The sequence below is a fragment of the Coregonus clupeaformis genome, unplaced genomic scaffold (assembly GCF_020615455.1).
Source record: "Coregonus clupeaformis isolate EN_2021a unplaced genomic scaffold, ASM2061545v1 scaf5606, whole genome shotgun sequence".
Classification (NCBI taxonomy): domain Eukaryota; kingdom Metazoa; phylum Chordata; class Actinopteri; order Salmoniformes; family Salmonidae; genus Coregonus; species Coregonus clupeaformis.
The window spans coordinates 1-14,136 of record NW_025539060.1 but is presented as its reverse complement, the minus strand read 5'-3'; the positions used below and the strand labels follow the sequence as shown (position 1 = coordinate 14,136).

The 14,136-nt window shown below is 46.3% G+C and overlaps 1 long non-coding RNA gene across 1 annotated transcript; it reads left to right on the top strand.

Moving 5' to 3' along the window:
• Positions 1-11,977: 11,977 nt before the first annotated feature.
• Positions 11,978-14,070, top strand: LOC123490927. The gene is made up of 3 exons (XR_006661106.1): positions 11,978-12,091; positions 12,123-12,307; positions 13,944-14,070. It is a non-coding gene; the product is annotated as an uncharacterized LOC123490927 (long non-coding RNA).
• Positions 14,071-14,136: the final 66 nt, after the last annotated feature.

Below are 14,136 nucleotides of genomic sequence, written 5' to 3'. Positions count from 1 at the left end.
CTTCAGTAGCCTTCAACTGCTCTTAAACACTAGTAAAACTAAATGCATGCTTTTCAATCGAACGCTGCTAGCACCCGCCCACCCGAACTAGAATCACCACTCTCTACGGGTCTGACCTAGAGTATGTGGACAACTACAAATACTCTAGGTGTCTGGTTAGAATGTAAACTCAACTTCCAGACTCATAAAGAATCTCCAATCCAAAGTTAAATCTAGAATCGGCTTCCTATTTCGCAACAAAGCCTCCTTCACTCATGCTGCCAAACATGCCCTCGTAAAAACTGACTATCCTACCGATCCTTGACTTCGGCGATGTCATTTACAAAATAGCCTCAACACTCTACTCAGCAAATTGGATGTAGTCTATCACAGTGCCATCCGTTTTGTCTCCAAAGCCCCCATACACTACCCACCACTGCGACCTGTACGCTCTTGTTGGCTGGTCCTCACTACATGTTCGTCGTCAAACCCACTGGCTCCAGGCCATCTATAAATCACTGCTAGGCAAATCCCTGCCCTATCTTAGCTCATTGGTCACCATAGCAGCACCCACCCGTAGTCTGCGCTCCAGCAGGTATATCTCACTGGTCATTCCCAAAGCCAACACCTCCTTTGGCCGCCATTCCTTCCAGTTCTCTGCTGCCAATGACTGGAACGAATTGCAAAAATCTCTGAAGCTGGAGACTCTTATCTCCCCCAATAACTTTAAGCCATCAGTTGTCAGAGCACCTTACCGATCACTGCACCTGTACACAGCCCATCTGAAATTAGCCCACCCAACTACCTCATCCCTATATTGTTATTTAATTTGCTCTTTTGCACCCCAGTATCTCTATTTGCACATAATCTCTTGCACATCTAGCATTCCAGTGTTAATACTATTGTAATTATTCTGCACTATAGCCCATTTATTGCCTTACCTCCATAACTTGCTACATTTGCACACACTGTATATATATTTTCTGTTGTATTTTCTGACTTTATGTTTTTTTCTTTACCCCATATGTAACTCTGTGTTGTTTTTATTGCACTACTTTGCTTTATCTTGGCCAGGTCGCAGTTGTAAATGAGAACCTGTTCTCAACTGGCTTACCTGGTTAAATAAAGGTGAAAAAAATAAATAAAATAAAAAAATGTTAGCAGGACAGAGGGATGGAGTGGAGGGGTATAAAGTCATGTTAGCAGGACAGAGGGATGGAGTGGAGGGGTATGAAGTCATGGGGATGGAGTGGAGGGGTATGAAGTCATGGGGGATGGAGTGGAGGGGTATGAAGTCATGGGGATGGAGTGGAGGGGTATGAAGTCATGTTAGCAGGACAGAGGGATGAGTGGAGGGCATGAAGTCATGGGGATGGAGTGGAGGGTATGAAGTCATGGGGATGGAGGAAGGGGTATGAAGTCATGTTAGCAGGACAGAGGGATGGAGTGGAGGGTATGAAGTCATGGGGATGGAGTGGAGGTATGAAGTCATGTTAGCAGGACAGAGGGATGGAGTGGAGGGTATGAAGTCATGGGGATGGAGTGGAGGGGTATGGGAAGTCATGGGGATGGAGTGGAGGGTATGAAGTCATGTTAGCAGGACAGAGGGGATGGAGTGGAGGGTATGAAGTCATGGGGATGGAGTGGAGGGTATGAAGTCATGGGGATGGAGTGGAGGGGTAGAAGTCATGGGGATGGGTGGAGGGGTATGAAGTCATGTTAGCAGGACAGGGGATGGAGTGGAAGGGTATGAAGTCATGGGGATGGAGTGGAGGGGTAGGAAGTCATGGGGATGGAGTGGAGGGGTATGAAGTCATGTTAGCAGGACAGAGGGATGGAGTGGAGGGTATGAAGTCATGGGGATGGAGTGGAGGGGTATGAAGTCATGGGGATGGAGTGGAGGGGTATGAAGTCATGTTAGAAGGACAGAGGGATGGAGTGGAGGGGTATGAAGTCATGTTAGCAGGACAGAGGGATGGAGTGGAGGGGTATGAAGTCATGGGGATGGAGTGGAGGGTATGAAGTCATGGGGGATGGAGTGGAGGGGTATGGAAGTCATGGGGATGGAGTGGAGGGTTGAAGTCATGGGGATGGAGGGGAGGGGTATGGAAGTCATGTTAGCAGGACAGAGGGATGGAGTGGAGGGGGATGAAGTCATGGGGATGGAGTGGAGGGGTATGGGGTCATGTTAACAGGACAGAGGGATGGAGTGGAGGGGTATGAAGTCATGGGGATGGAGTGGAGGGGTATGGAAGTCATGTTAGCAGGACAGGGGGATGGAGTGGAGGGTATGAAGTCATGGGGATGGAGTGGAGGGGTATGAAGTCATGGGGATGGAGTGGAGGGGTATGAAGTCATGGGGATGGAGTGGAGGGGTATGAAGTCATGTTAGCAGGACAGAGGGATGGAGTGGAGGGGTATGGAAGTCATGGGGATGGAGTGGAGGGGTATGAAGTCATGGGGATGGAGTGGAGGGGTATGAAGTCATGGGGATGGAGGAGGGGTATGAAGTCATGTTAGCAGGACAGAGGGATGGAGTGGAGGTCATGAAGTCATGGGGATGGGAGTGGAGGGGTATGAAGTCATGTTAGCAGGACAGGGGATGGAGTGGAGGGTATGAAGTCATGGGGATGGAGTGGAGGGTATGAAGTCATGTTAGCAGGACAGGGGATGGAGTGGAGGGTGTGAAGTCATGGGGATGGAGTGGAGGGTATGAAGTCATGGGGATGGAGTGGAGGGGTATGGAAGTCATGGGGATGGAGTGGAGGGGTATGAAGTCATGGGGATGGAGTGGAGGGGTATGAAGTCATGTTAGCAGGACAGGGGGATGGAGTGGAGGGGGGTTTGGTGATATCAGAAGAGGACGGGGGGAGATCAGGGGAAGAGGACAGGAGAGATGTTCTAGGTGATATCAGAAGAGGACAGGGGGAGATGTTCAGGTGATATCAGAAGAGGACAGGGGGAGATCAGAAGAGGACAGGGGAGCTGTTCAGGTGATATCAGAAGAGGACAGGGGAGATGTTCAGGTGATATCAGAAGAGGACAGGGGGAGATCAGAAGAGGACAGGGGAGCTGTTCAGGTGATATCAGAAGAGGACAGGGGAGCTGTTCAGGTGATATCAGAAGAGGACAGGGGGAGAGTTTCAGGTGATATCAGAAGAGGACAGGGGAGCTGTTCAGGTGATATCAGAAGAGGACAGGGGGAGCTGTTCAGGTGATATCAGAAGAGGACAGGGGGAGATGTTCAGGTGATATCAGAAGAGGACAGGGGAGATGTTCAGATGATATCAGAAGAGGACAGGGGGATATCAGAAGAGGACAGGGGGAGATCAGAAGAGGACAGGGGAGATCAGAAGAGGACAGGGGGAGATGTTCAGGTGATATCAGAAGAGGACAGGGTGATATCAGAAGAGGACAGGGGAGATGTTCAGGTGATATCAGAAGAGGACAGGGGAGATGTTCAGGTGATATCAGAAGAGGACAGGGTGTGATGTTCAGGTGATATCAGAAGAGGACAGGGGAGATGTTCAGGTGATATCAGAAGAGGACGGGGGAGATGTTCAGGTGATATCAGAAGAGGACAGGGGAGATGTTCAGATGATATCAGAAGAGGACAGGGGATATCAGAAGAGGACAGGGGGAGATCAGAAGAGGACAGGGGGAGATCAGAGAGGACAGGGGGGAGATGTTCAGGTGATATCAGAAGAGGACAGGGTGATATCAGAAGAGGACAGGGGGAGATGTTCAGGTGATATCAGAAGAGGACAGGGGAGATGTTCAGGTGATATCAGAAGAGGACAGGGGGAGCTGTTCAGATGATATCAGAAGAGGACAGGGGGAGACTCAGAAGAGGACAGGGGGAGATCAGAAGAGGACAGGGGGAGATCAGAAGAGGACAGGGGAGATCAGAAGAGGACAGGGGGAGATCAGAAGAGGACAGGGGGAGATCAGAAGAGGACAGGGGGAGATCAGAAGAGGACAGGGGAGATGTTCAGGTGATATCAGAAGAGGACAGGGGGAGATCAGGAAGAGGACAGGGGGAGATGTTCAGGTGATATCAGAAGAGGACAGGGGAGATCAGAAGAGGACAGGGGAGCTGTTCAGGTGATATCAGAAGAGGACAGGGGGAGCTGTTCAGGTGATATCAGAAGAGGACAGGGGGGAGATGTTCAGGTGATATCAGAAGAGGACAGGGGAGCTGTTCAGGTGATATCAGAAGAGGACAGGGGAGCTGTTCAGGTGATATCAGAAGAGGACAGGGGGAGATGTTCAGGTGATATCAGAAGAGGACAGGGAGATGTTCAGATGATATCAGAAGAGGACAGGGGGATATCAGAAGAGGACAGGGAGATCAGAAGAGGACAGGGGAGATGTTCAGGTGATATCAGAAGAGGACAGGGTGATATCAGAAGAGGACAGGGGGAGATGTTCAGGTGATATCAGAAGAGGACAGGGGGAGATGTTCAGGTGATATCAGAAGAGGACAGGGTGTGATGTTCAGGTGATATCAGAAGAGGACAGGGGGAGATGTTCAGGTGATATCAGAAGAGGACAGGGGGAGATGTTCAGGTGATATCAGAAGAGGACGGGGGGAGATGTTCAGGTGACATCAGAAGAGGACAGGGGGAGATCAGAAGAGGACAGGGGGAGCTGTTCAGGTGACATCAGAAGAGGACAGGGGAGATCAGAAGAGGACAGGGGGAGATCAGAAGAGGACAGGGGGAGATGTTCAGGTGATATCAGAAGAGGACAGGGGGAGATCAGAAGAGGACAGGGGGAGATGTTCAGGTGATATCAGAAGAGGACAGGGGGAGATGTTCAGGTGATATCAGAAGAGGACAGGGGGAGATCAGAAGAGGACAGGGGGAGATCAGAAGAGGACAGGGGGAGATGTTCAGGTGATATCAGAAGAGGACAGGGTGAGGATGTAATGGGGGTGTGGAGGGTGTACAGCGGTTACTTTTCGGGTGACAATGTTTCCATCCTCGTCTGTGAACTGTTCCTCTGTCACTGACTCCACAGGGATGTTTCTGGCCTGTTCTCCTGAGGATGGTATGGTGCATTAGGATCAGACCTGACGCTAGTTTACTTGTCATCATTAGTTTACCTGAGGTTGGTTTACCTGTCATCATTAGTTTACCTGAGGTTAGTTTACCTGTCATCATTAGTTTACCCTGAGGTTAGTTTACCTGTCATCATTAGTTTACCTGTCATCATTAGTTTACCTGACCGCTTTGTTTACCTGTCATCATTAGTTTACCTAACGTTAGTTTACCTGTCATCATTAGTTTACCTGACGCTAGTTTACCTGTCATCATTAGTTTACCTGTCATCATTAGTTTACCTGTCATCATTAGTTACCTAACGTTAGTTTACCTGACATTAGTTTACCTGAGGTTAGTTTATCTGTCATCATTAGTTTACCTGACCTTAGTTTACCTGTCATCATTAGTTTACCTGTCATCATTAGTTTACCTGTCATCGTTAGTTACCTAACGTTAGTTTACCTGACATTAGTTTACCTGAGGTTAGTTTACCTGAGGTTAGTTGACCTGTCATCATTAGTTTACCTGAGGTTAGTTTACCTGAGGTTAGTTTACCTGAGGTTAGTTTACCTGAGGATAGTTTACCTGAGGTTAGTTTACCTGAGGTTAGTTTACCTGAGGATAGTTTACCTGAGGATAGTTTAGCTGTCATCATTAGTTTACCTGACGCTTGTTTACCTGTCATCATTAGTTTACCTAACGTTAGTTTACCTGACATTAGTTTACCTGAGGATAGTTTAAATGAGGTTAGTTTACCTGTCACCATTAGTTTACCTGAGGTTAGTTTACCTGAGGTTAGTTTACCTGAGGTTAGTTTACCTGAGGTTAGTTTACCTGAGGTTAGTTTACCTGAGGTTAGTTTACCTGAGGTTAGTTTACCTGAGGTTAGTTTACCTGCCCTAGGGACATTAGCAACACAAAGCTCCATTTGCAAAAAGCACTGCCACAACATTACCTTTTAATTTCACCACAAATCAAATAAACACACAGAACATTAAACTACTATCTCACATAATATCAGCTTGGCAGAGAGATCCAGAGAAACCCACGGGTGGGGATGGTAACATTATACATGGAACTGAAAACACAAGCCAACATCAGCACAACAGTTTGCAGCCATGATGAAAGACTGGGTTTAACTACATTTACAGTACCAGTCAAAAGTTTGGATACACCTACTCATTCAAGGGTCTTTCTTTATTTTTACTATTTTCCACATTGTAGAATAATACTGAATACATCAAAACTATGAAATAACACATATTGAATCATGTAGTAACCAAAGAAGTGTTAAACAAATCAAAATATATTTTATATTTGAGATTCTTCAAAGTAGCCACCCTTTTGCCTTGATGACAGCTTTCCACACTCTTGGCATTCTCTCAACCAGCTTCATAAGGTAGTCACCTGAATGCATTTCAATGAACAGGTGTGCCTTGTTAAAAAGTTAATTTGTGGAATTTCTTTCCTTCTTAATGTGTTTGAGCCAATCAGTTGTGTTGAGACAAGTTAGGGGTGGTATACGAAGATAGCCCTATTTGGTAAAAGACCAAGTCCATATAATGGCAAGAAAAAGCTCAAGGATAAGCAAAGAGAAATCCATCATTACTTTAAGACATGAACGTCAGTCAATCCGGAACATTTCAAGTGCAGTCGCAAAAACCAGCAAGCGAACGAAGATGGCGGCCTCACAGTAGCTCTCAGGAAACTTTGCAGTATTTCGTTTTTTTTATGTATTATTTTTTACATTATTAGCTCAGAAAGTGTTTTTGTATCATCAGCGGTGTTAACTCACCAGCATTACGACCAGGAATACGACTTTCCCGAAGCAGATCCTTTGTTTGCTCTCCCAGGGCAATTGAACTGATTCCAGCGGCTGATCCAAAACATCGCCGGCGGAGGAGAGGCACTCGGAGCGGCCTGCTGGTTCCAACTTAGAGGCGCGCACACCACCCACCACTTCCAAGTATACTACTCGCTAATGTTCAGTCTTTGGATAACAAGATCGACGTAGCTCAGGGCAAGGATTTCTTTCCAGAGAGAAATCAAGGCCTGTAACATACTTTGTTTCAAGGAAACATGGCTCTCTGGGGATATTCGAAATCGGTCCAGCCAGCAGGGTTCTCAGTTCATAGCGCAGACAGAAATAAATGTCTCCGGGAAGCAGAAGGGCGGAGGTGTGTGTTTCATGATTAACGACTCATGGTGTAATTGTAGTAACATATAGGAACTCAAGACCTTTTGTTCACCCGACCTAGAATACCTCACAATCAAATGCCGACCGTATTATCTCCCAAGAGAATTCTCTTTGGTTATAGTCACGGCCGTGTATATCCCCCCTCGGGCCGATACCACAAACGGCCCTCAAAGAACTTCACTGGACTTTATGCAAACTGGAAACCACATATCCTGAGGCTGCATTTACTGCAAAGCAAATTTGAGGACTAGGCTGCCGAGTTCTATCAACATATCGACTGTTGTCCTCAGGCTGCTAAAATCCTCGACCATTGCTATTCGAACTTCTGGGGTGGCTACAAGGCCCTCCCCCGCCCTCCTTTTCGGCAAATCTACCACGACTCCATTTTTGCTCCTCCCTTCCTATAGGCAGAATCTCAAACAGGAAGTACCCGTGCTAAGGACTATTCAATGCTGGTCTGACCAATCGGAATCCACGCATCAAGATTGTTTTGATCACACGGTCTGGGATATGTTCCGGGTAGCTTCCGAAAATATTTTAGACGAATACACTGAAACGGTGACTGAGTTTATCAGGAAGTGTATAGGAGATGATGTGCCCTCTGTGACTATTAAAACCTACCCTAACCAGAAACCGTAGATAGATGGCAGCATTCGCGCAAAATTGAAAGCGCGAACCACCGCATTTAACCATGGCAAGGTGACTGGGAATATGGCCGAATACAAACAGTGTAGCTACTCACTCCGAAGGCAATTAAACTGGCAAAACATCAGTATAGAGACAAAGTGGAGTCGCAATTCAATGGCTCAGACACCAGACGTATGTGACAGGTTCTACAGACAATCACGGACTACAAAAGGAAAAACCAGCCACGCGCCGACACCGACGTCTCACTTCCAGACAAGCTAAACACCTTCTTCGCCCGCTTTGAGGATAACACAGTGCCACTGACAAGGCCCACTACCAAGAACTGTGGCCTCTCCTTCTCCGTAGCTGACGTGAGTAAGACATTTAAGCATGATAACCCCCGCAAGGCTGCCGGCCCAGACGGCATCATATAGCCTCCTCAGAGCATGTGCAGACCAGCTGGCTGGTGTGTTTACGGACATATTCAATCTCTCCCTATCCCAGTCTGCTGTCCCCACATGCTTCAAGATGGCCACCATTGTTCCTGTACCCAAGAAAGCAAAGGTAACTGAACTAAATGACTATCGCCCCGTAGCACTCACTTCTGTCATCAAGAAGTGGTTTGAGACACTAGTCAAGGATCATATCACCTCTACCTTACCTGTCACCCTAGACCCACTTCAATTTGCTTACCACCCAAATAGATCCACAGATAATGCAATCGCCATCACACTGCACATTGCCCTATCCCATCTGGACAAGAGGAATACCTATGTAAGAATGCTGTTCATTGATTATAGCTCAGCATTCAACACCATAGTACCCTCCAAGCTTATCATCAAGCTTGAGGCTCTGGGTCTCAACCCCGCCCTGTGCAACTGGGTCCTGGACTTCCTGACGGGCCGCCCAGGTGGTGAAGGTAGGAAACAACATCTCCACTTCGCTGATCCTCAACACTGGGGCCCCCACAAGGGTGCGTGCTCAGCACCCTCCTGTACTCCTGTTCACCCATGACTGCGTGGCCAAAGCACGCCTCCAACTCAATCATCAAGTTTGCAGAAGACACAACAGTAGTAGACTTGATTACCAACAATGACGAGACAGACTACAGGGAGGAGGTGAGGGCTCTGGGAGTGTGGTGCCGGGAAAATAACCTCTCACTCAACGTCAACAAAACAAAGAAGATGATTGCTGATTCCTGAAATCCACAGAGGGTGCACCCCTATCCACATTGATGGGACCGGAGTGGAGAAGGTGGAAAGCTTCAAGTCCCTTGGCGTAAACACTAACAAACTTAAATGGTCCACCCACGCAGACAGTGTGGTGAAGAAGGCGCAACAGAGCCTCTTCAACCTCAGGAGGCTGAAGAAATTTGGCTTGGCACCCTAAAAACCCTCACAAACTTTTACAGATGCACAATTGAGAGCATCCTGTCGGGCGGTATCACCGCCTGGTACGGCAACTGCACCGCCCGCAACCGCAGGGCTCTCCAGAGGGTGGTGCGGTCTGCCGAACGCATTACCGGAGGCAAACAACCCGCCCTCCAGGACACCTACAGCACCAGATGTTACTCATCTTATATGTATATACTGTATTCTATAATATTCTTCTGTATCTTAGTCCATGCCGCTCTGTCATTGCTTGTCCATATATGTATATATTCTTAAATTCCATTAATTACTTAGATTTGTGTGTATTGGGTATTTGTTAGATATTACTTGTTAGATATTACTGCACTGTCGGAGATAGAAGCACAAGCATTTCGCTACACCCGCAATAACATCTGCTAAACACGTGTGTGACAAATAAAATGTGATTTGATTTGAAACTGGCTCTCATGAGGACCGCCACAGTAAAGGAAGACCCAGAGTTACCTCTGCTGCAGAGGATAAGTTCATTAAAGTTAACTGCATCTCAGATTGCAGCCCAAATAAATGCTTCACAGAGTTCAAGTAACAGACACATCTCAACATCAACTGTTCAGAGGAGACTGCGTGAATCAGGCCTTCATGGTCGAATTGCTGCAAAGAAACCACTACTAAAAGGACACCAATAAGAAGAAGAGACTTGCTTGGGCCAAGAAACACAAGCAATGGACATTAGACAGGTGAAAATCTGTCCTTTTGTCTGATGAGTTCAAATATGAGATTTTTTGGTTCCAACCGCGGTGTCTTTGTGAGACGTAGAGTAGGTGAACGGATGATCTCCGCATGTGTGGTTCCCACCGTGAAGCATGGAGGAGGAGGTGTGATGGTGTGGGGGGTGCTTTGCTGGTGACACTGTCAGTGATTTATTTACAATTCAAGGCACACTAACCAGCATGGCTACCACAGCATTCTACAACGATACGCCATCCCATCTGGTTTGCGCTTTGTGGGACTATCATTTGTTTTTGAACAGGACAATGACCCAACACACCTCCAGGCTGTGTAAGGGCTATTTGACCAAGGAGAGTGATGGAGTGCTGCATCAGATGACCTGGCCTCCACAATCACCCAACCTCAACCCAATTGAGATAGTTTGGGATGAGTTGGACCGCATGAGTGAAGGAAAAGCAGCCAACAAGTGCTCAGCATATGTGGGAACTCCTTCCAAGACTGTTGAAAAAGCATTCCAGGTGAAGCTGGTTGAGAGAATGCCAAGAGTGTGCAAAGCTGTCATCAAGGCAAAGGGTGGCTACTTTGAAAAATCTCAAATATAAAATATATATTGATTTGTTTAACACTTTCTTGGTTACTACATGATTCCATTTGTGTTATTTTATAGTTTTGATGTCTTCACTATTATTCTACAATGTAGAAAATAGTGAAAATAAAGAAAAACCCTTGAATGGGTAGGTCTGTCCAAACTTATGACTGGTACTGTGTATTAGACTGATGTGATGATAGAATGATCTGGAACAATGTGAGTGTGAATTCCTGCTGTGATATGAAACCTGTCAAATATTTCCTGTTAAAATAAAGAGAGGCTAAGGAGTATATGGATGTAAAACATGTCAAACTCTACAGAGCTGGTGAGTGGTGCGGCCTACTGTCATGGCTCCTCTCATTCACTAGCTATTATCACATGGTGAGTGCTACTCTCATTCACTAGCTATTATCACATGGTGAGTGCTACTCTCATTCACTAGCTATTATCACATGGTGAGTGCTACTCTCATTCACTAGCTATTATCACATGGTGAGTGCTACTCTCATTCACTAGCTATTATCACATGGTGAGTGCTACTCTCATTCACTAGCTATTATCACATGGTGAGTGCTACTCTCATTCACTAGCTATTATCACATGGTGAGTGCTACTCTCATTCACTAGCTATTATCACATGGTGAGTGCTACTCTCATTCACTAGCTATTATCACATGGTGAGTGCTACTCTCATTCACTAGCTATTATCACATGAGTGAGTGCTACTCTCATTCACTAGCTATTATCACATGGTGAGTGCTACTCTCATTCACTAGCTATTATCACATGGTGAGTGCTACTCTCATTCACTAGCTATTATCACATGGACACTAGAAGTACTCTAGAACAGATCAACCCAAAGCAGTCAACGCCAGTAAAAGTATCTACAGTTAGTTGGGAGCAGCTGGTCAAGCAGAAAGGCAGCAGAGCTCTGGGTTCCTGTAGAGCCTGTCTCTCACATCATGCCCAGGCCACAGACACAGACATGCCCAGGCCACACAGACAGACAGACAGACAGACAGACAGACAGACAGACAGACAGAGAGACAGACAGAGAGACAGACAGACAGACAGACAGAGAGACAGACAGACAGACAGACAGAGAGACAGACAGACAGACAGACAGACAGACGCAGGCAGGCAGACAGACAGACAGACAGACAGACAGACAGACAGGCAGCACATTGATAACAGCACAGGCCCCACTGGGGCAACACACCACTCAGTGCCACAAGCAGGCCAGGTACCTTCAGAATGAACCTTCGTCGGTACACCTTGGTGGTGACAGTCCGTTCCTCATCAGAGCTGGTCTCCTTATCTCTACCACCCTCCTAATGAACCAGGTAGGGTTAGGGTAACAACTATGTCCTGATGAACCAGGTAGGGTTAGGGGTAACAAATATGTCCTGATGAACCAGGTAGGGTAATCAACTATGTCCTGATGAACCAGGTAGGGTTAGGGTAACAACTATGTCCTGATGAACCAGGTAGGGTAACAACTATGTCCTGATGAACCAGGTAGGGTTAGGGTAACAACTATGTCCTGATGAACCAGGTAGGGTAACCACTATGTCCTGATGAACCAGGTAGGGTTAGGGTAACAACTATGTCCTGATGAACCAGGTAGGGTTAGGGTAACAACTATGTCCTGATGAACCAGGTAGGGTTAGGGTAACAACTATGTCCTGATGAACCAGGTAGGGGTAGGGTAACAACTATGTCCTGATGAACCAGGTAGGGTTAGGGTAACAACTATGTCCTGATGAACCAGGTAGGGTAACAACTACAGTGGGGAAAAAAAGTATTTAGTCAGCCACCAATTGTGCAAGTTCTCCCACTTAAAAAGATGAGAGAGGCCTGTAATTTTCATCATAGGTACACGTCAACTATGACAGACAAATTGAGGAAAAAAAATCCAGAAAATCACATTGTAGGATTTTTAATGAATTTATTTGCAAATTATGGTGGAAAATAAGTATTTGGTCACCTACAAACAAGCAAGATTTCTGGCTCTCACAGACCTGTAACTTCTTCTTTAAGAGGCTCCTCTGTCCTCCACTCGTTACCTGTATTAATGGCACCTGTTTGAACTTGTTATCAGTATAAAAGACACTGTCCACAACCTCAAACAGTCACACTCCAAAACTCCACTATAGCCAAGACCAAAGAGCTGTCAAAGGACACCAGAAACAAAATTGTAGACCTGCACCAGGCTGGGAAGACTGAATCTGCAATAGGTAAGCAGCTTGGTTTGAATAAATCAACGGTGGGAGCAATTATTAGGAAATGGAAGACATACAAGACCACTGATAATCTCCCTCGATCTGGGGCTCCACGCAAGATCTCACCCCGTGGGGTCAAAATGATCACAAGAACGGTGAGCAAAAATCCCAGAACCACACGGGGGACCCTAGTGAATGACCTGCAGAGAGCTGGGACCAAGTAACAAAGCCTACCATCAGTAACACACTACGCCGCCAGGGACTCAAATAATGCAGTGCAAGATGTGTCCCCCTGCTTAAGCCAGTAAATGTCCAGGCCCGTCTGAAGTTTGCTAGAGTGCATTTGGATGATCCAGAGAGGATTGGGAGAATGTCATATGGTCAGATGAAACCAAAATATAACTTTTTTGGGTAAAAACTCAACTCGTCGTGTTTGGAGGACAAAGAATGCTGAGTTGCATCCAAAGAACACCATACCTACTGTGAAGCATGGGGGTGGAAACATCATGCTTTGGGGCTGTTTTTCTGCAAAGGGACCAGACTGACTGATCCGTGTAAAGGAAAGAATGAATGGGGCCATGTATCATGAGATTTTGAGTGAAAACCTCCTTCCATCAGCAAGGGCATTAAAGATGAAACGTGGCTGGGTCTTTCAGCATGACAATGATCCCAAACACACCGCCCGGGCAACGAAGGAGTGGCTTCATAATAAGCATTTCAAGGTCCTGGAGTGGCCTAGCCAGTCTCCACATCTCAACCCCATAGAAAATCTTTGGAGGGAGTTGAAAGTCTGTGTTGCCCAGCCGACAGCCCCAAAACATCACTGCTCTAGAGGAGATCTGCATGGAGAATGGGCCAAAAATACCAGCAACAGTGTGTGAAAACCTTGTGAACACTTACAGAAAATGTTTGACCTGTGTCATTGCCAACAAAGGGTATATAACAAAGTATTGAGAAACTTTTGTTATTGACCAAATACTTAATTTCCACCATAATTTGCAAATAAATTCATTAAAACCCTACAATGTGATTTTCTGGATTTTTTTCCCTCATTTTGTCTGTCATAGTTGACGTGTACCTATGATGAAAATTACAGGCCTCTCTCATCTTTTTAAGTGGTAGAACTTGCACAATTGGTGGCTGACTAAATACTTTTTTTCCCCACTGTATGTCCTGATGAACCAGGTAGGGTTAGGGTAACAACTATGTCCTGATGAACCAGGTAGGGTAACAACTATGTCCTGATGAACCAGGTAGGGTTAGGGTAACACCTATGTCCTGATGAACCAGGTAGGGTTAGGGTAACAACTATGTCCTGATGAACCAGGTAGGGTTAGGGTAACAACTATGTCCTGATGAACCAGGTAGGGTTAGGGTA